Source organism: Podarcis gaigeae (genome assembly GCF_964106915.1).
Source record: "Podarcis gaigeae genome assembly, chromosome: 16".
Lineage (NCBI taxonomy): Eukaryota > Metazoa > Chordata > Lepidosauria > Squamata > Lacertidae > Podarcis > Podarcis gaigeae.
Genome location: NC_139693.1, coordinates 2,068,756 through 2,083,824, shown reverse-complemented (window position 1 = coordinate 2,083,824; position 15,069 = coordinate 2,068,756). Strand labels below are relative to the sequence as shown.

Below are 15,069 nucleotides of genomic sequence, written 5' to 3'. Positions count from 1 at the left end.
AAAAAGCAAGATTCCAGATCTCATGATTCTGAAAAAAGGTATGATTTAAATAGGAATCTGCCACCGATAAAGTCAGACCATTTCTCAATCTGGCTTAGCATTGTCTACACTGACTAGCTGTGATTCTCCAGAATTTCAGGCAGGGTTTCGGTAACGCAATTATTTTCAGAAAGTTGATTTCTTTTTAAAATATATATATAATATGTCATTAATTTTTCCATTTTAATAATCCAATAAAACCACATTAAAACATTCCAAATTATAATACAATAAAAAAGCCAAATATTCCATGCCAAATGATATATCTTTTGGGTGACTTCCCATGCTCTGAAGTTCTGAATGTTAATTTCACTAATAGTAAAGGTATAGGTAAAGGCACCCCTGAGCATTAGGTCCAGTCGTGGCCGACTCTGGGGTTGCGGCGCTCATCTCGCTTTACTGGCCGAGGGAGCCGGCGTACAGCTTCCGGGTCATGTGGCCAGCATGACTAAGCCGCTTCTGGCGAACCAGAGCAGCACACGGAAATGCCATTTATCTTTCCGCCGGAGTGGTATCTATTTATCTACTTGCACTTTGATGTGCTTTCAAACTGCTAGGTTGGCAGGAGCTGGGACCGAGGAACGGGAGCTCACCCGTTGCGGGGATTCGAACCGCCAACCTTCTGATCGGCAAGTCCTAGGCTCTGTGGTTTAACCCGTGTCCCAATTTCACTAATATATTCATTTTAATGAAAACCTCCCACTAATATGTGCATCTTTGTAGCATTTTTTGCTTAAATTTGAGAACTGCTACGTTCTACCTCCACTGTCAGAATGCTTCTGAGTACCAATGGTTAGGAATCACAGGTAGAGAGAGTTGCTGTTTTGCCTGCTTGCAGTCTTCCCATCCGGGCATCTGGTTGGCCACTGTGAGAACAAGTTGCTGGACCAGATGGGCCATTGTTCTGATCCAGCAGCTTCTTCCTTTGTTCTTATATATACACACCAGTGCTTCAAAAGTTCATTTTAGAAAGCAATTAGTTCCAGTTCCTTCTGCTCTGAATGTGTGTGTTGTCATGTGTGGGCAAGGACACAGAAGTAGACGGCTGCCAAATCTCCAAGAAAGGTCTCTGCCACAGAAGCTTAATTAAAATGCACGTGGTTTCCTCATGGCCAGGTCCGTCTGGTTTTGCTAGGTGCACACAGTGCCAGAGAGAAATGGAATCTGGTTCAAAGGATGAGCCACAACAGGTGGAATGCAGGTGTGTGCACCTTGAAGTCATGTCGAACAAATGAGGACAAGAAAGGGTGGGGAGAAGTCAAGGATAATAAGAAAAAGGAGAAGAGGGCAACCCATAATCAAGTAATCTAGGGTGAGGCGCGCCCTGGAAAATCTCGTCCCACAGCTCTAGATGGTTACAAGGAAGCTCATTCCAGGGCTGGGAGCACCTCATTCCCTGCCCAGTCCATGCCTTCCCTAAGGGAACGCGGATCTGGAGAGGTCTGCCGAGAAAGAGTGAGAAGGCCGAAAGGAAATGGAGGCCGGAAGACAACTTGAGTTATGTCACAGGAGAAGCTCGGTGCTGTTTCACAAGGTGTCGAGAATGTGTTGCGTAGAAAGAACCAGACACACAGTATTGAGGGGAGATTGCCCAAGTCCCGGCATCAACACTAAAGCAGCCTTCCAGGATCAGATCTGGCCCAACATCCTAGAATCATAGATCACATTCACACTGTACATTTAAAGTGCTGTGGTCCCACTTTAAAAGGCTCCCCTCACCCCAGTTCCTAAGTTTATTGTTCCAGCCAAAGGTCAAGACAAGCACTATTAAGCAATGGTATTAATAAAATACAGTGGTACCTTGGGTTAAGTACTTAATTTGTTCCGGAAGTCTGTACTTAACCTGAAACTGTTCTTAACCTGAAGCACCACTTTAGCTAATGGGGCCTCCCGCTGCCGCTGTGCCGCCGGAGCATGATTTCTGTACTCACCCTGAAGCAAAGTTCTTAACCTGAAGCTCTATTTTTGGGTTAGCAGAGTCTGTAACCTGAAGTGTATGTAACCTGAAGCGTATGTAACCCGAGGTACCACTGTAATACAATACCTGCATCCATAATATAAAAACCTGCAAAGACTTTGAGTATTAAAACACAGCATTCCTTTGCACATCTCTGACAGCTGCAATTCTAATACTACTTTGCATTTTGAAAATCCAATTGCCAACATCCATGCTGTAAGAAAGAGAAGTTTCCAGAGATGCAAACAAACTCAAATCCAGCTTCATTTCAGATTAAACCTCTGAATGGCCACAACCATTGACAGCAACGTTATCTAACTCCCCTTTCCAGATTTTTTTCCCAGCCAGTACAGTGGTACCTCTGGTTACAAACTTAATTCATTCCGGAGGTCCGTTCTTAACCTGAAACCATTCTTAACCTGAGGTACCACTTTAGCTAATGGGGCCTCCTGCTGCTGCCATGCTGCTGGCGCACGATTTCTGTTCTCATCCAGAGGTAAAGTTCTTAACCCGAGGTACTACTTCCAGGTTAGCAGAGTCTGTAACCCGAGGTGTTTGTAACCCGTGGTACCTTGGTTTATGAACTTAATCTGTTCTCAAAGTCTGTTCTTAAACCAAAGCCATAGCAGCAGGGGACTCCATTTACAAATGGAACAAACTCAACATGTTCTGCTTCCAAGGCAAAGTTCACAAACCAAAACACCTACTTCCGGGTTTGCAGCGTTCTTAATCCAAGTTGTTCATAAACTAAGCTGTTCTTAAACCAAGGTAGCACTGTATTTCTGTCTGGGTGTGCTTGCTTGCTTTGTGTGGACAAAGGCCTCAGAAAGTGTTCTCTTGGGTCTCTATATAAGGGGAAGGCTAACAGAAGATCATGTCTTCCACCTGAGGTTGACCAAAAATACAAAGTATCTCTGCTTCCTGCAGACTCTGGAAAGTGTAGTTTGTTGAGAGTTCTTATGAGACGCTTATTCCCACCCCCAGAAAACTACAATTCCCAGAGCTCCCTGTGAAGAGGGATTGATTGCTAAACCACCCAGGGAATTGCAGCTCTGTGAGTGGACAGGTTTTTGTAGCAATTTGAGAACATAAGAGTCCACTGGGTCCACCTAGTCCAACCTCCAACCAGATGCCCCAATGCCCCAATGGGAAGCCCAACAACCCTCAGCAGCTTCAATGAACTACGGTTCCCATAATTCTTTGAGGGAAGCCATGACTCTTCAACATGGTATTATAGGGCCTCAGGTGGATGGTGTGAATGTGGCCATGGACTCAATGAGTTGCAAGGGGCCTTTTAGGCTATCTAAACCATGGGTAGGCAAACTAAGGCCCGGGGGCCGGATCCGGCCCAATCGCCTTCTAAATCCAGCTTGTGGATGGTCTGGGAACCTGTGTGTTTTAACATGAGTGGAATGTGTCCTTTTATTTAAAATGCATCTCTGGGTTATTTGTGGGGCATAGGAATTCATTCATTATTTTTTTTCAAAATATAGTCCGGCTCCCCACAAAGTCTGAGGGACAGTGGACCGGCCCCCTGCTGAAAAAGTTTGCTGATCCCTGGAGAGAAGAGATGAATGGGGTTGGGGTGGAACATAAGAACACAGTCAGCTGACTCCTCATGATTTGGTCCACAGGACCACCCAACTCCGCTCTGTCTACCCCAAGGGTGGCCAGTGTGGTGCCATCCAGATGTTGTTCTTAGACTCCAACTTCCATCAACACCAGCCAGCATGTTGGAAGTTGTAAGTTAACAACATTTGAAGGCTGCTACATGGACTGCCACTGAGGTCCCTCCCCATTTTTTCTACAATGGTGTTGTTGTTGTTTAGTCATTTAGTCATGTCCGACTCTTTGTGACCCCATGGACCAGAGCATGCCAGGCACTCCTGTCTTCCACTGCCTCCTGTAGTTTGGTCAAACTCATCTCCGTAGCTTCGAGAACACTGTCCCACCATCTCGTCCTCCATCATCCCCTTCTCCTTGTGTCCTCCATCTTTCCCAACATCAGGGTCTTTTCCAGGGAGTCTTCTCTTCTCTTCTCATGAAGTGGCCAAGGTCTTGGAGCCTCAGCTTCAGGATCTGTCCTTCCAGTGAGCACTCAGGGCTGATTTCCTTCAGGATGGAGAGGTTTGATCTTCTTGCAGTCCATGGGACTCTCCAGAGTCTCCTCCAGCACCAGAATTCAAAAGCATCAATTCTTCAGCGATCAGCCTTCTTGATGGTCCAGCTCTCGCTTCCATACATCACTACTGGGAAAACAATGGTGTATTAACTTTATGAAACAAACAAGCCATGATAGTTAAATGGAACCTCCATGGCTAGAGATAGTCTACCTCTCAATACCTTTGAGTGGAGGGTGTTCCTCTGATATTCTCATTGCAAGATTCTCAACCTATTTTTATACTGGTGATTTCTTTCCAGCCCCTTTGAACAATTCAAAATATGTGTGTGTTTTCAAAGAAGACCTAGGACTGATGGGTGGTGGTTTTTGTTTTAGTGGTGGTGGGGGAACTACTGGGTGAGGCGAGGCAGGTTTTTCAAAGGTACAGCTCAGAGATGTATGTTTTCTAAACATGCCACACTTGGGAGTTTTCTGTCCTTGGAATGGCCCAAACTGATAATTTGAATGAGCTGATGGGGTTGCAATGCATTCCGAAGCAAAAGGGTATGTTTGACTCACTGAAACAGCACCCCAAACCCCAAACTGTATAAAAGGGACCACTCTCTTATCTTCCCCTCCAGAAACAGCTTTGCAGCGACAAAGGACAAAGGACTCCAGTTTGACTTCAGGGTTTGGGTAAGTATGATGTTATATACCGTTTTGCCGTTTATTCTATGGTCAACTTTGGACAACCAAATGGGGAGGAGAAGGGAGCAACCCAACAGAGTGTCATTGCAGCCTGGTGCCCTCCATATGTTCTTGGACTTTGACTTCCACCAGCCCCTGCCAGCGGGGCCAATGCTCAGAGATTCTGGGAGTTGTAGTCTAGTGACATTCAGAGGGTACCAGGTTGTGGAAAGGTGGACTAGACTAGTGCTCTTCAACTTTAGGTCCCCCAAATGATGATGGACTACAGCTCCCACCATCTCTGACCATTGTTTAGAATAGCTGGGGATGATGGGAGTTGTAGTCCAGTGAGGAGCACACCAGGTTCTGGATGGGTGGGCTAGAGCAGAGGTCGGCAACCTAAGGCCTGTGGGCTGGTTCTGGCCTGAATGGGTTCTGGATCTGGCCTGCAGAAGGTCCAGAAATCGCCGCATGGTTCTGATTCATATCATTCGGGCTGCACCATTTTTTCTCTGGAAATCGCATTTGCGCAGGCATGAGAGAAAAAGGGGGGGGGGGAGTAATTTTTAAAATATATATATTTTTAAAAAATTAAGAAGTAATATCTTCTCTTCTGGGTCTTCTCTGTCATGTGGCCTTCCTCTGGGCCCTGGCCTGATCTCTTGGAGCGCTAGCCGCCATGGAGTAGGCTCAGGTTGGGCCTGGGCTTGGCCACGTGTCCTTGCCCTCCCAGTGCTCTCCTACCTCTCTTCCTCAGCGGTGGTGGTGGCAGCAGTGTGGCAAGGTTGGGGCTCCCCTCTTTTTTCTCCTTCCTCTTTCTCTCTTCCTTCTCCTTTCCTCCTCCTCCCTGCATCGGTTCTGAGGTTTTTACTGGCCCTGGAGTGCTGCTGGGCAGTCGGCCAGGTGGCCGGGCGTTCTCACTCCCGGCTCAATTTGGGTCATGGGGTGTGTGTGTGTGTCAGCGGTTCCCCCAGTTGACGTGCCGGGCATCCACGGTTCCCCCTTGGCAGCGGCAGTCTCAGCAGCCCGGAGCCAGCCTGGTAGCACAGTTGGCTCTGGCTGGCTTCAGGAGCTGCCCGCTGCCGTGGCGCCCGCCATTTTGCCTCACTGGAAGTCCCCATATAATGTGTCTTGTGCCATTGACCCAATCACAAAACATTCATTCCCTACTAGTAAATCTACAACACTTAAAATATAAATCTGGGGACATTAAATGAAATCTGGGGACATTCCGGGGACGGATTTTGTACGGGGACAGATGTGTAAATCCGGGGACTGTCCCCAGGAAACGGGGACATCTGGTAACCATAATCCAGGTAGCTCTGTTTCTCAGCAACTTAAGTTTCTGAACCACCTTCCAAAGCAACCCTGTGTGAAAGGCATTGCAGCAGTGCACTTTGGAAATAACTAGGGCATGGCTTGGGTCTATAACCCTGGGGAAGGTCTGTAGCTAGGCGGTTGGACATCTGCCTTGCACACAAAACGTCACAGGTTCAATCCCTGGTGTCTCCAGGTGTGTCCTGGGAAGTGCTCCTTGTCTGAAAGGCTGGGGAGGCACTGCCAGTCAGAGTAGCCAACACTAAGCTGCAGGGACCAAGAGTCTGACTCAGCGTAAATCAGCTTCTACGAGGAACTGAGATCAGATTGGGCTGATCCAGATTGAACTCCTCTAGATATGTCATCGCTCTGCCAAACCAGGTTGGATGCATGGCACTGTGACATCACCCCTTTCGCTCTAGGATTCCTGAATGGTTGGTATCGCTTAAGTGACTAATTTAGGAAAGAGGAAGATGTAGTGTTTCAACAACCTGGCCGATGAGGTGGTTCAGGAGTGGGCGGGAAGGTGGATATTCAGATATCTTCAGGTAATGGTCTGAAGGCAGATGGGGTTATCCTCTTGCTGAAGCTAAACTGGGCTGGGTCTGGTCAGTGCCTGGAAGGAAGACCACCTGGGAAGCACATGCATGGAAGAAGGGCAGGATATAAATAGAAGGAAACAAAAATAAAAGAAATGTATGTGTGTGTTATTTTGTTAGGAGATAAAGTCTCTGTTAGTAGCACATGTTCTCACTCACTCACTCACTCACTCATGAGATTATTGTCATTTTGACTCTGGGCAAAAAGATTTTTGCCTTCTATGATTTGTGGGCAGCACCAATGACATGTTGTTGTATTGTGACATTTAGTATTATTAACCATTCATTATTAACGATTGATTACTAATTGCTAATTCTTCTTTCATATCCCGCTCAGAGTATGTGCATAGAAACTAATTGACCTATTATTCATGTCTGTTAATTTCAGTCAATCAGCTCCAACTGGCACTAGCATTGTATTAGATCTATTATTATTATTACTTTAATTTTATTTAATTGCTTTTTCACGGGGCATGACCCCAAGTGACTTATAAAATCATATAAAACATTGAAACCGAGTATAAAAGAAACCCTGAACAAAATGAAATCCAACACTATAGTGTGTGTGCTTATGTGTACTAGAACACAACTGATTTACGGGTATAGGGTGATATACAAATTTAGTAAGTAAAAATAAAAATAAATAAAAATTAAATGACAAGCAAGAAATAGGCTCAAATACTTTTTTAAGAACAATCCTGATGTCATTTTATTATTGTATTTCCACTTGGTTGCAAATCACTTAGAGATGTTTTGTATCGGTATGTTGCCGATGGTGGGAGTGATGTCCACATTTAATAAACTAAACTAACTAAACCACCATGTTGATATTACAAGTTTTTATCCCCTCAAAAAACAGATTTGGAAAATATTTGGTGCAGCTATCCATGATTTGCACTGCCCTGCTTGCTCCTTGTGGCAAGATTTATTTATTTTTTACTACCATTATTTACGAAATGTTGTTGCTGCCTTTTCCAGGTTGAAATAAGAGTTGGAAGATGTCGGCAGAGCAAAGTCATCAGCAGCGGAAGCAGAGCCCTGCCCTGCCCCGTGCCCTGAGCAAGATGAATCCAGAACCCACCCTAGAACCAGAACTGCTCCACAAACCTGAAGAAGACCAGGAACATGACCCCCCAGAAACCAAAGAACCAGAAGATCTTCTCCAGGGAGAGAAGGAGCCCCAAGCAAGGAAGGAACCATCTGACAAGCTTCCAACGTCTGACATGGACAAGGAAGATAATCCAGAGCCCAAGCAGGGACCTCCATCAGGAAAGGAGAAGGAGGGCCCACCCCAGACTCAACAGGAGCACAAGGATACTCCAGCTTTGCCCCGTGCTCTGAGCCAAGAGTCCCTGAAGCCAACACATCCTCCTCTCCCTTCTCCTAAAGAAGCTGAAGGCCACCTCTGCACTCAGCCTCCTCCTCCTGTGGAACAGCACCAGCACCAGCAGAAGAAGCAGCCATCCCAGTGGCCCCCAAAGTAGTTCTCCTACAAGGGAAGGTCAACGGAGATCCAATGTACACATTATGATTTCTGATATGGTTGATTGCCTCTCCTTAGGTGTTCCTTCAACTGTTTTTCTGTTATTGCCACCTTCTTAAGGCAATGCTGTGGGGTGGGATTTCTGGAAGCTGGTCCTGGGGAAAGAGATTCAATGGACAGACCATTCATGGAGCTGTCCAGTGCATGAGACTCATAGGAAAACCCATACAAGCCAGTGGGTTGTGTGAATCTGATACTAAATGAAAGATTCCATCTTTGGCATACCAAAGTGGAGAACGTTCTCCCCCTCTATTTGATATGACCCTCTTCTTCTTCTTCTTCTTCTTCTTCTTCTTCCCACCACCTTTTTCCCCAAGGTGGTATACATGGTTTCCCCCTTCCTCATTAAAATTCCCACAACAACCTCTGAGGTAGGTTAGAGTGAGAGGCAAGGCCTGGTCCAAGCTTACTCAGTTGGCTTCATGTAGCCAAATGGGGATTTGAACCCTGAACTCCCAGGTCCTTGTCTCAACACTCTAACCACTGCACCACACTGGCTCTCCTACACTACAAAAGCTCTCATAATGCGTTCTTTCACAGGATCTTCTCCAAAAGGCTCCTCAAGTGGGAAAACTTTACACCAGAACTAGTCTGATATTGCTTTGCTACCTGGATACCCAACAACCAAAGTAAGTCTCTTTTGAAGAGACCTATGAACGAGGTGGGATTTGACCTCACGGATGTTCAGTTCACAGCGTGATGCATTATCTCCCTCTAGTGTCCATGGTGGATAAATTTGTATTAGCAGAATCTACTTGTTGAAACTTTTCCCATTCAAGCAAATGTATCGCGGCACCTGAAAGACTGACAGATCAGTGGTGGCCTGGAAATAACTTCTTGCATTCATTTTGAGCTCAGTCAAGACCAGATTCCCCCCCCCCCCTTAATTGTGGCCTAAATAAGTTTGCTTGTATTCATTTTTAGGACTCAGTCAAGATCAGGAATGTCTTCTACTATGGGGTGTTACACTACAAATGTAGCAGCAGTAGTGGTGAGAACATTAAAATAATAATAATAGTGAAAACGTCTGTTATCACCAATTACAGCTGTTGCAATTGGCTGCTGTGCTTCTCTGTTATGTACTTGAACTTTATATATAAATTAAATAGACATTAGCCCTTGTCAGGCATTAAATAAATGTGTGAGGGATGTACAAGCAAGCAAGCTCTGCCTCACTCCTATTGCAATAGCTCTCCATGATTTGGAGGGTACAGCAGAGACTGATCTGTTAGGACAAATGGGGCACTGCCCCACCAATCTCAGTCTGCCCTCATCCAGATCCAGTCCAGGAGGTGGCACTGCTGCTCACCTTTCTCCTCCTCAGTTTCAGTGTTGCCCTTGGCAGAACTCAGCACTGAGGAGGAGCAGGATGGGGAGAAAGCTACTGTTAGTTGGTCCTGCCTGCCATTGGCTCTGGTGCCATCAACTTTCCTGCTCCTTTCTCAAAACACAATGACTCTTGAAAGTAAGGAAGAGATCTTCAGGCTAATAGGAGTATGGGATCAGCAGCAAGTACAAGATACAGAAGTCAAGATTCCAAGGAACATGAGCAAGGCAAGAGGTCCATCACCGCAAAGAAGCTACGAAGACGTCCCAAGAAGTTGACACAGCCCTCCAGCCAAGTTTTTATAGATGAGGGTGAGCTCACTCTCTCGCCTTATGGTCTTGCTGCACACACACACACACACACACACACACACACACACACACGTGCTCTCCATCTGGATGGATGTATCTGATCTCACCTACAAAGGTTGCACTGGACTGTGTCCTGTCCCTATTCCCCCGGCTCTGTAGCCACCTTCTCCTCCCTGTCATGAGATTCTGCACAGTGCAGGAGGGGAGACAGAGCATCAGAACATGAGATGAAACTGCTGCATCAAACCAATGGCCCATTTAGTCTGGCTTCCTTTTCTCATGGTGGCTAACTGGATTCCTTTGGAAAACTTGCACAGGGGCCTCCAGAGGCTTCTGCTCTATGTCTCCCATCTTCCATGGGAATGATGGATGATGCCAATGATAAGAGGGTGCTTTAAATTGTTAAACTGGAGCAAGCAGATTCTTAGAATTTCATAAAACACCCTCTACCATCTTCCTCCAGCTCCCCACCCTCCATAATACAGAGGCCGCACACCAGTTCCTCTCCATTAATCCATCGATCCAGAGTGAGGCCTAGCAAATGGTTCATGATCCTAAATGTGGCCTACAATGGAGACAGGAAATTCTGTGGCTCTGCAGTTATTGTCGGACTCAAACAGCCCCAGACAGATTGGCCAACTCTTGGAGATTTGTTTTTTAATTACATGTACATCCCAAAGGAGCCCAGAGCAGCAGCTGCACTTTGCTCCTCTGATCAGCAGGTGGAGCTGAAGATGGGAGCTGGAGTCTAGCAACATCTGGAAGACCACAGGTCTAGAAGATTCCCTGCTTCACAGATAAGAATGCCCTGAGATGAAGCAGTGGATATATAACCCAGATTTGCAATTACTCCCCGAAGTTACTGGTCCCACAAATCATTTAGCGGCTTATCCACTCGCACCTTCCATTGGTGGCCTTGTGATTGGTGGTTGCTTGGAGGTGATCTTTGATCTGCATGGGTGACCATATTAGCATCCATTCACATGCTTAGTAGAACCCCCATTTTCAATCGCCCTCATTGGCTAGATCCAAAGACCGCCATTGTGACATGGGAGAATACTTCCATGGGGTATGTTCTCTGTCTCCCACAACACACTGGGAATAAGTGTACGGAGGAACCTGTACTTGAAGGAGAACTTCCTCCTGGCTCTACCTGCTGGTTGGAGGAAGGAACTACAATCCATTCCATCCAGCAGCCCACAAGTCTTTCTGGTCCTGGGAATCAGGTGCAGTGGGAGAGCCAATTGGATGCAACTGAAGGATTTAAAGACTCACTTATGAAGTAGGCTGTTGTGAGCATACAAGGGGAGCACTGATGGGGCAGGGAATATGCAGATGAAAGGTTTTGACTCCTACAGACCCCAAATCCCCATAATCAAAGAGGCAACACACTCCTGGCAGTGGCGGAGCTTCATGCTGGGGCACCAGGGGGCGGAGACCAGGCGGGGGCGGGGCTGGCCCAGTGCAGGTGGGGGGACAGCCACAATGGCACCCCACTGGGATCACGCTTCCTAGGGCGGTGCGTTCCCCCCACACTCCTCCAGGACCATCTAGTTCAGATGACGCCTAATTGAACAGTCCACCTCCCCCCAGATGAAAAGTCAGCCCACAAGGTGGACCCCATTTAGCTCCACTGAGATTTGTAGAGAACTTCAGCATCATTCTTGCCTCCATAAAATTCGGTACCGCAACTCTGACCCACCCCTGATGTTCTGTCTGCAGATTTAGCTCGACTCTACTAAGTTATCTCAGGATGAACACATGATCCTATCCAGTGTTATTTATTGTTTCCAATACAGTGGTGCCTTGCAAAACGAAAATAATCCGTTTCGTGAGGCTCTTTGTATAGCGGTTTTTTCGTCTTGCGAAGCAAGCCCATTGACAGCTTAGCGGATTAGCGCTATTAGCGGTCTAGCGGCTTTTAGCGATCAGCTGTTAAGCGGCTTATCAGCGGATCAGCTGATAAGCGGCTTAGCGGCTTAGGAAAAGGGTGAAAAAAGCGGAAAAAACCCGCGGGAACTCGCAAGACATTTTCGTCTTGCGAAGCAACCCCATAGGGAAATTCGTTTTGCGAAGCGCCTCCAAAACGGAAAACCCTTTCGTCTAGCGGGTTTTCTGTCTTGCGAGGCGTTCGTCTTGCGGGGCACCACTGTAAGCGTAATCATAAACTCTGTAATTTAATCTACCCTTCCTTCTGAAAGAATGATCAATAAATCACAGAGTATCACTTTGTTTCTGTCTTTCTTTGGATGCATGTCATTGTTTTATAACCTATGGTCATGCCTAAAGCTTGGGACTCAAGGTGCAGTTTTGCTCATGTTCCCCTCCCACAAACTGAGATGATACCCAGGGCAGCTCCATTTGAGCTTCAGAAGATGAGAGTCTGCTTGGTCAACTGATGCTCTGTCACAGGAGACGCTCTGTCCCAAGAGACTAGGGCCCTGCGGGACCTGATATCTTTCCGCAGGGCCTGCAAGACGAAGCTGTTCCACCAGGCCTTTGGCCAGGGCGCAGCCTGACCCCCTCCTCTGGCAATCTGCACAGAATTTTGCTTAATGGTTGCCATCAATTTGATTTTAATTGATTTTATAATGAATGTTTTTAGAATGTTGGATTATTTTGATTGTTGTTAGCCGCCCTGAGCCCAGCTTCGGCTAGGGAGGGTGGGGTATAAATAAAATTTATTATTATTATTATTATTATTATTATTATTATTATTATTATTATTATGCTAATCCAGCATCCTATTCTTACTGTGCCCACCCATTCTGTGTCCAGGGCAGCTGTTTACCAGCTCCATCTGGTATGCAGGCTGAGACCCTCCCTGCCCACAGACTGTCTCACCAGAGTGGTGCATGCTCTGGTTATCTCCTGCTTGGGCTACTGCAATGTGCTCTATGTGGGGCTACCTTTGAAGGTGACCCGAAAACCACAACTAATCCAAAATACGGCAGCCAGACTGGTGACTGGGAGTGGCCACCAAGGCAATATAACACCAGTCTTGAGTGGCTCCCAGTACGTTTCCGAGCACAATTCAAAGTGTTGGTGCTGATTTTAAATCCCTAAATGGCCTCGGTCCAGTATACCTGAAGGAGTGTCTCCACTCCCATCGTTCTACCCACACACTGAGGTCCAGCTTTGAGGGTCTTCTGGCATTTCCCTCACTGCGTGAAGCCAAGTTATAGGGAACCAGGCAGAGAGCCTTCTCGGTGGTGGCGCCTGCCCTGTGGAATGCCCTCCCATCAGATGTCAAGGAAATTAGCAACTATCTGACTTTTAGAAAACATCTAAAGGCAGCCCTGTTTAGGGAAGTTTTTAATGGCTGATGTTTTATTGTATTTTTAATCTTTCGTTGGAAGCCGCCCAGTGTGACTGGGGAAACCCAATTATTATTTTAATTATTATAATAAATTATTATATATGCCTGTGGGAAACCTACAAGCAAGACGTGATCATAAGTGCACTCTTCCCTCCTGTGGTTTCCAGCAACTAGTATTCAGAAGCATTACTGCCTCTTGGGCTTGCCGATTGGAAGGTTGGCGGTTCAAATCCCCGCGATGGGATGAGCTCCCGTTGCTCTGTCCCAGATCCTGCCAACCTAGCAGTTCAAAAGCACACCAGCGCAAGTAAATAAATAGGTACCGCTGCAGCGGAAAGGTAAACAGTATTTCTGTGCACTCTAGCTTCCATCATGGTGTCCCGTTGCACCAGAAGCGGTTTAGTCCTGCTGGCCACATGACCTGGAAAGCTGTCTGTGGACAAATGCCACCTCCTTCAGCCTGAAAGTGAGATGAGCACCGCAACCCCATAGTCACCTTTGACTGGACGTAACCGTCCAGGGGTCCTTTACATTTTACCTTTACTGTCTCCAACCATGGAGGCACATCATAGTCATCATGGCCAATAGCCATTGATAGCTTTTGCCATGAATTTGTCTAATTTTCTTTTTAATCCCAAGTTTGTGGCAACTACTACCTGCTGTGCCAGTAAGTTCCATAGTTAGTGCTGTATGAAGAAGTCCTTTCTTTTATATGTCTCAAATCTTCCAACATTCAACTTCATTGGATGCCCAGAAGTTTTAGTCTTGTGGGAGAGGGAGAAAACCTTTTCTTTATGAACTTTCTCCAGGCCAGGGATCACTTTTATAAACTTCCACAATATCAACTCCTACTTTTTGTCTAAACCAAAAAGTCCCATTGGACCACAGAGCTAGGATCCTTATTTGTTTTTATCGTCTTCTTTTTTTTAAAAAAAAAACCCCACTACATTTTAAAATTTGGTTTTTAAACAAATACGAAAACAAGAACTTTTTAAATACTGAAGTTCTTTGGCTCCACCTTCTGTCCAGACCTGGTAGCTGATGTCAGACTGGGATATCTGGATTCCCAAGGTTACGTGGTTGCATCATAATTTTCAATTACTCCAAAGTTGCTGATCCCTTTTTCTCAATTAAAAGGGCGGTGGCAGCTGATGTTCTCAGATCTTGAAGGACATCTCATCACCTTCTGCCACTCCCCTCTCAGGGGCGTTTTCACAGTTCTGCTTCTCATGGTTTGCTCAGAAGCTCAGCCTGTGCTTACACTGGCTGATTTCCTTTTCTCTTGTTGTTGTTTAGTCGTGTCCGACTCTTCGTGACCCCCTGGACCAGAGCACGCCAGGCACTCCTGTCTTCCACTGCCTCCCGCAGTTTGGTCAAACTCATGCTGGTAGCTTTGAGAACACTGTCCCACCATGTTGTCCCCTTCTCCTTGTGCCCTCCATCTTTCCCAACATCAGGGTCTTTTCCAGGGAGTCTTCTCTTCTCATGAGGTGGCCAAAGTATTTGAGCCTCAGCTTCAGGATCTGTCCTTCCAGTGAGCACTCAGGGCTGAATTCCTTCAGAATGGAAAGGTTTGATCTTCTTGCAGTCCGTGGGACTCTCAAGAGTCTCCTCCAGCACCATAATTCAAAAGCATCCATTCTTCGGTGATCAGCCTTCTTTATGGTCCAGCTTTCACTTCCATACATCACTACTGGGAAAACCATAGCTTTAACTATACGGACCTTTGTCGGCAACGTGATATCTCTGCTTTTTAAGATGCTATCTAGGTTTGTCATTGCTTTTCTCCCAAGAAGCAGGCATCTTTTAATTTTCTGACTGCTGGCTAAATCCCAACATGCCAGTTTCCACACAGCCACAAAAAGATGC

General features: G+C 46.3%; 1 protein-coding gene across 1 annotated transcript in view; it reads right to left on the bottom strand.

The window, feature by feature from the left end:
• Positions 1–15,069, bottom strand: part of LOC310833419 (T-lymphocyte surface antigen Ly-9-like) — a 497,325-nt gene that overhangs the window by 176,041 nt on the left and 306,215 nt on the right. The gene's annotated exons all lie outside the window — the stretch shown is intronic.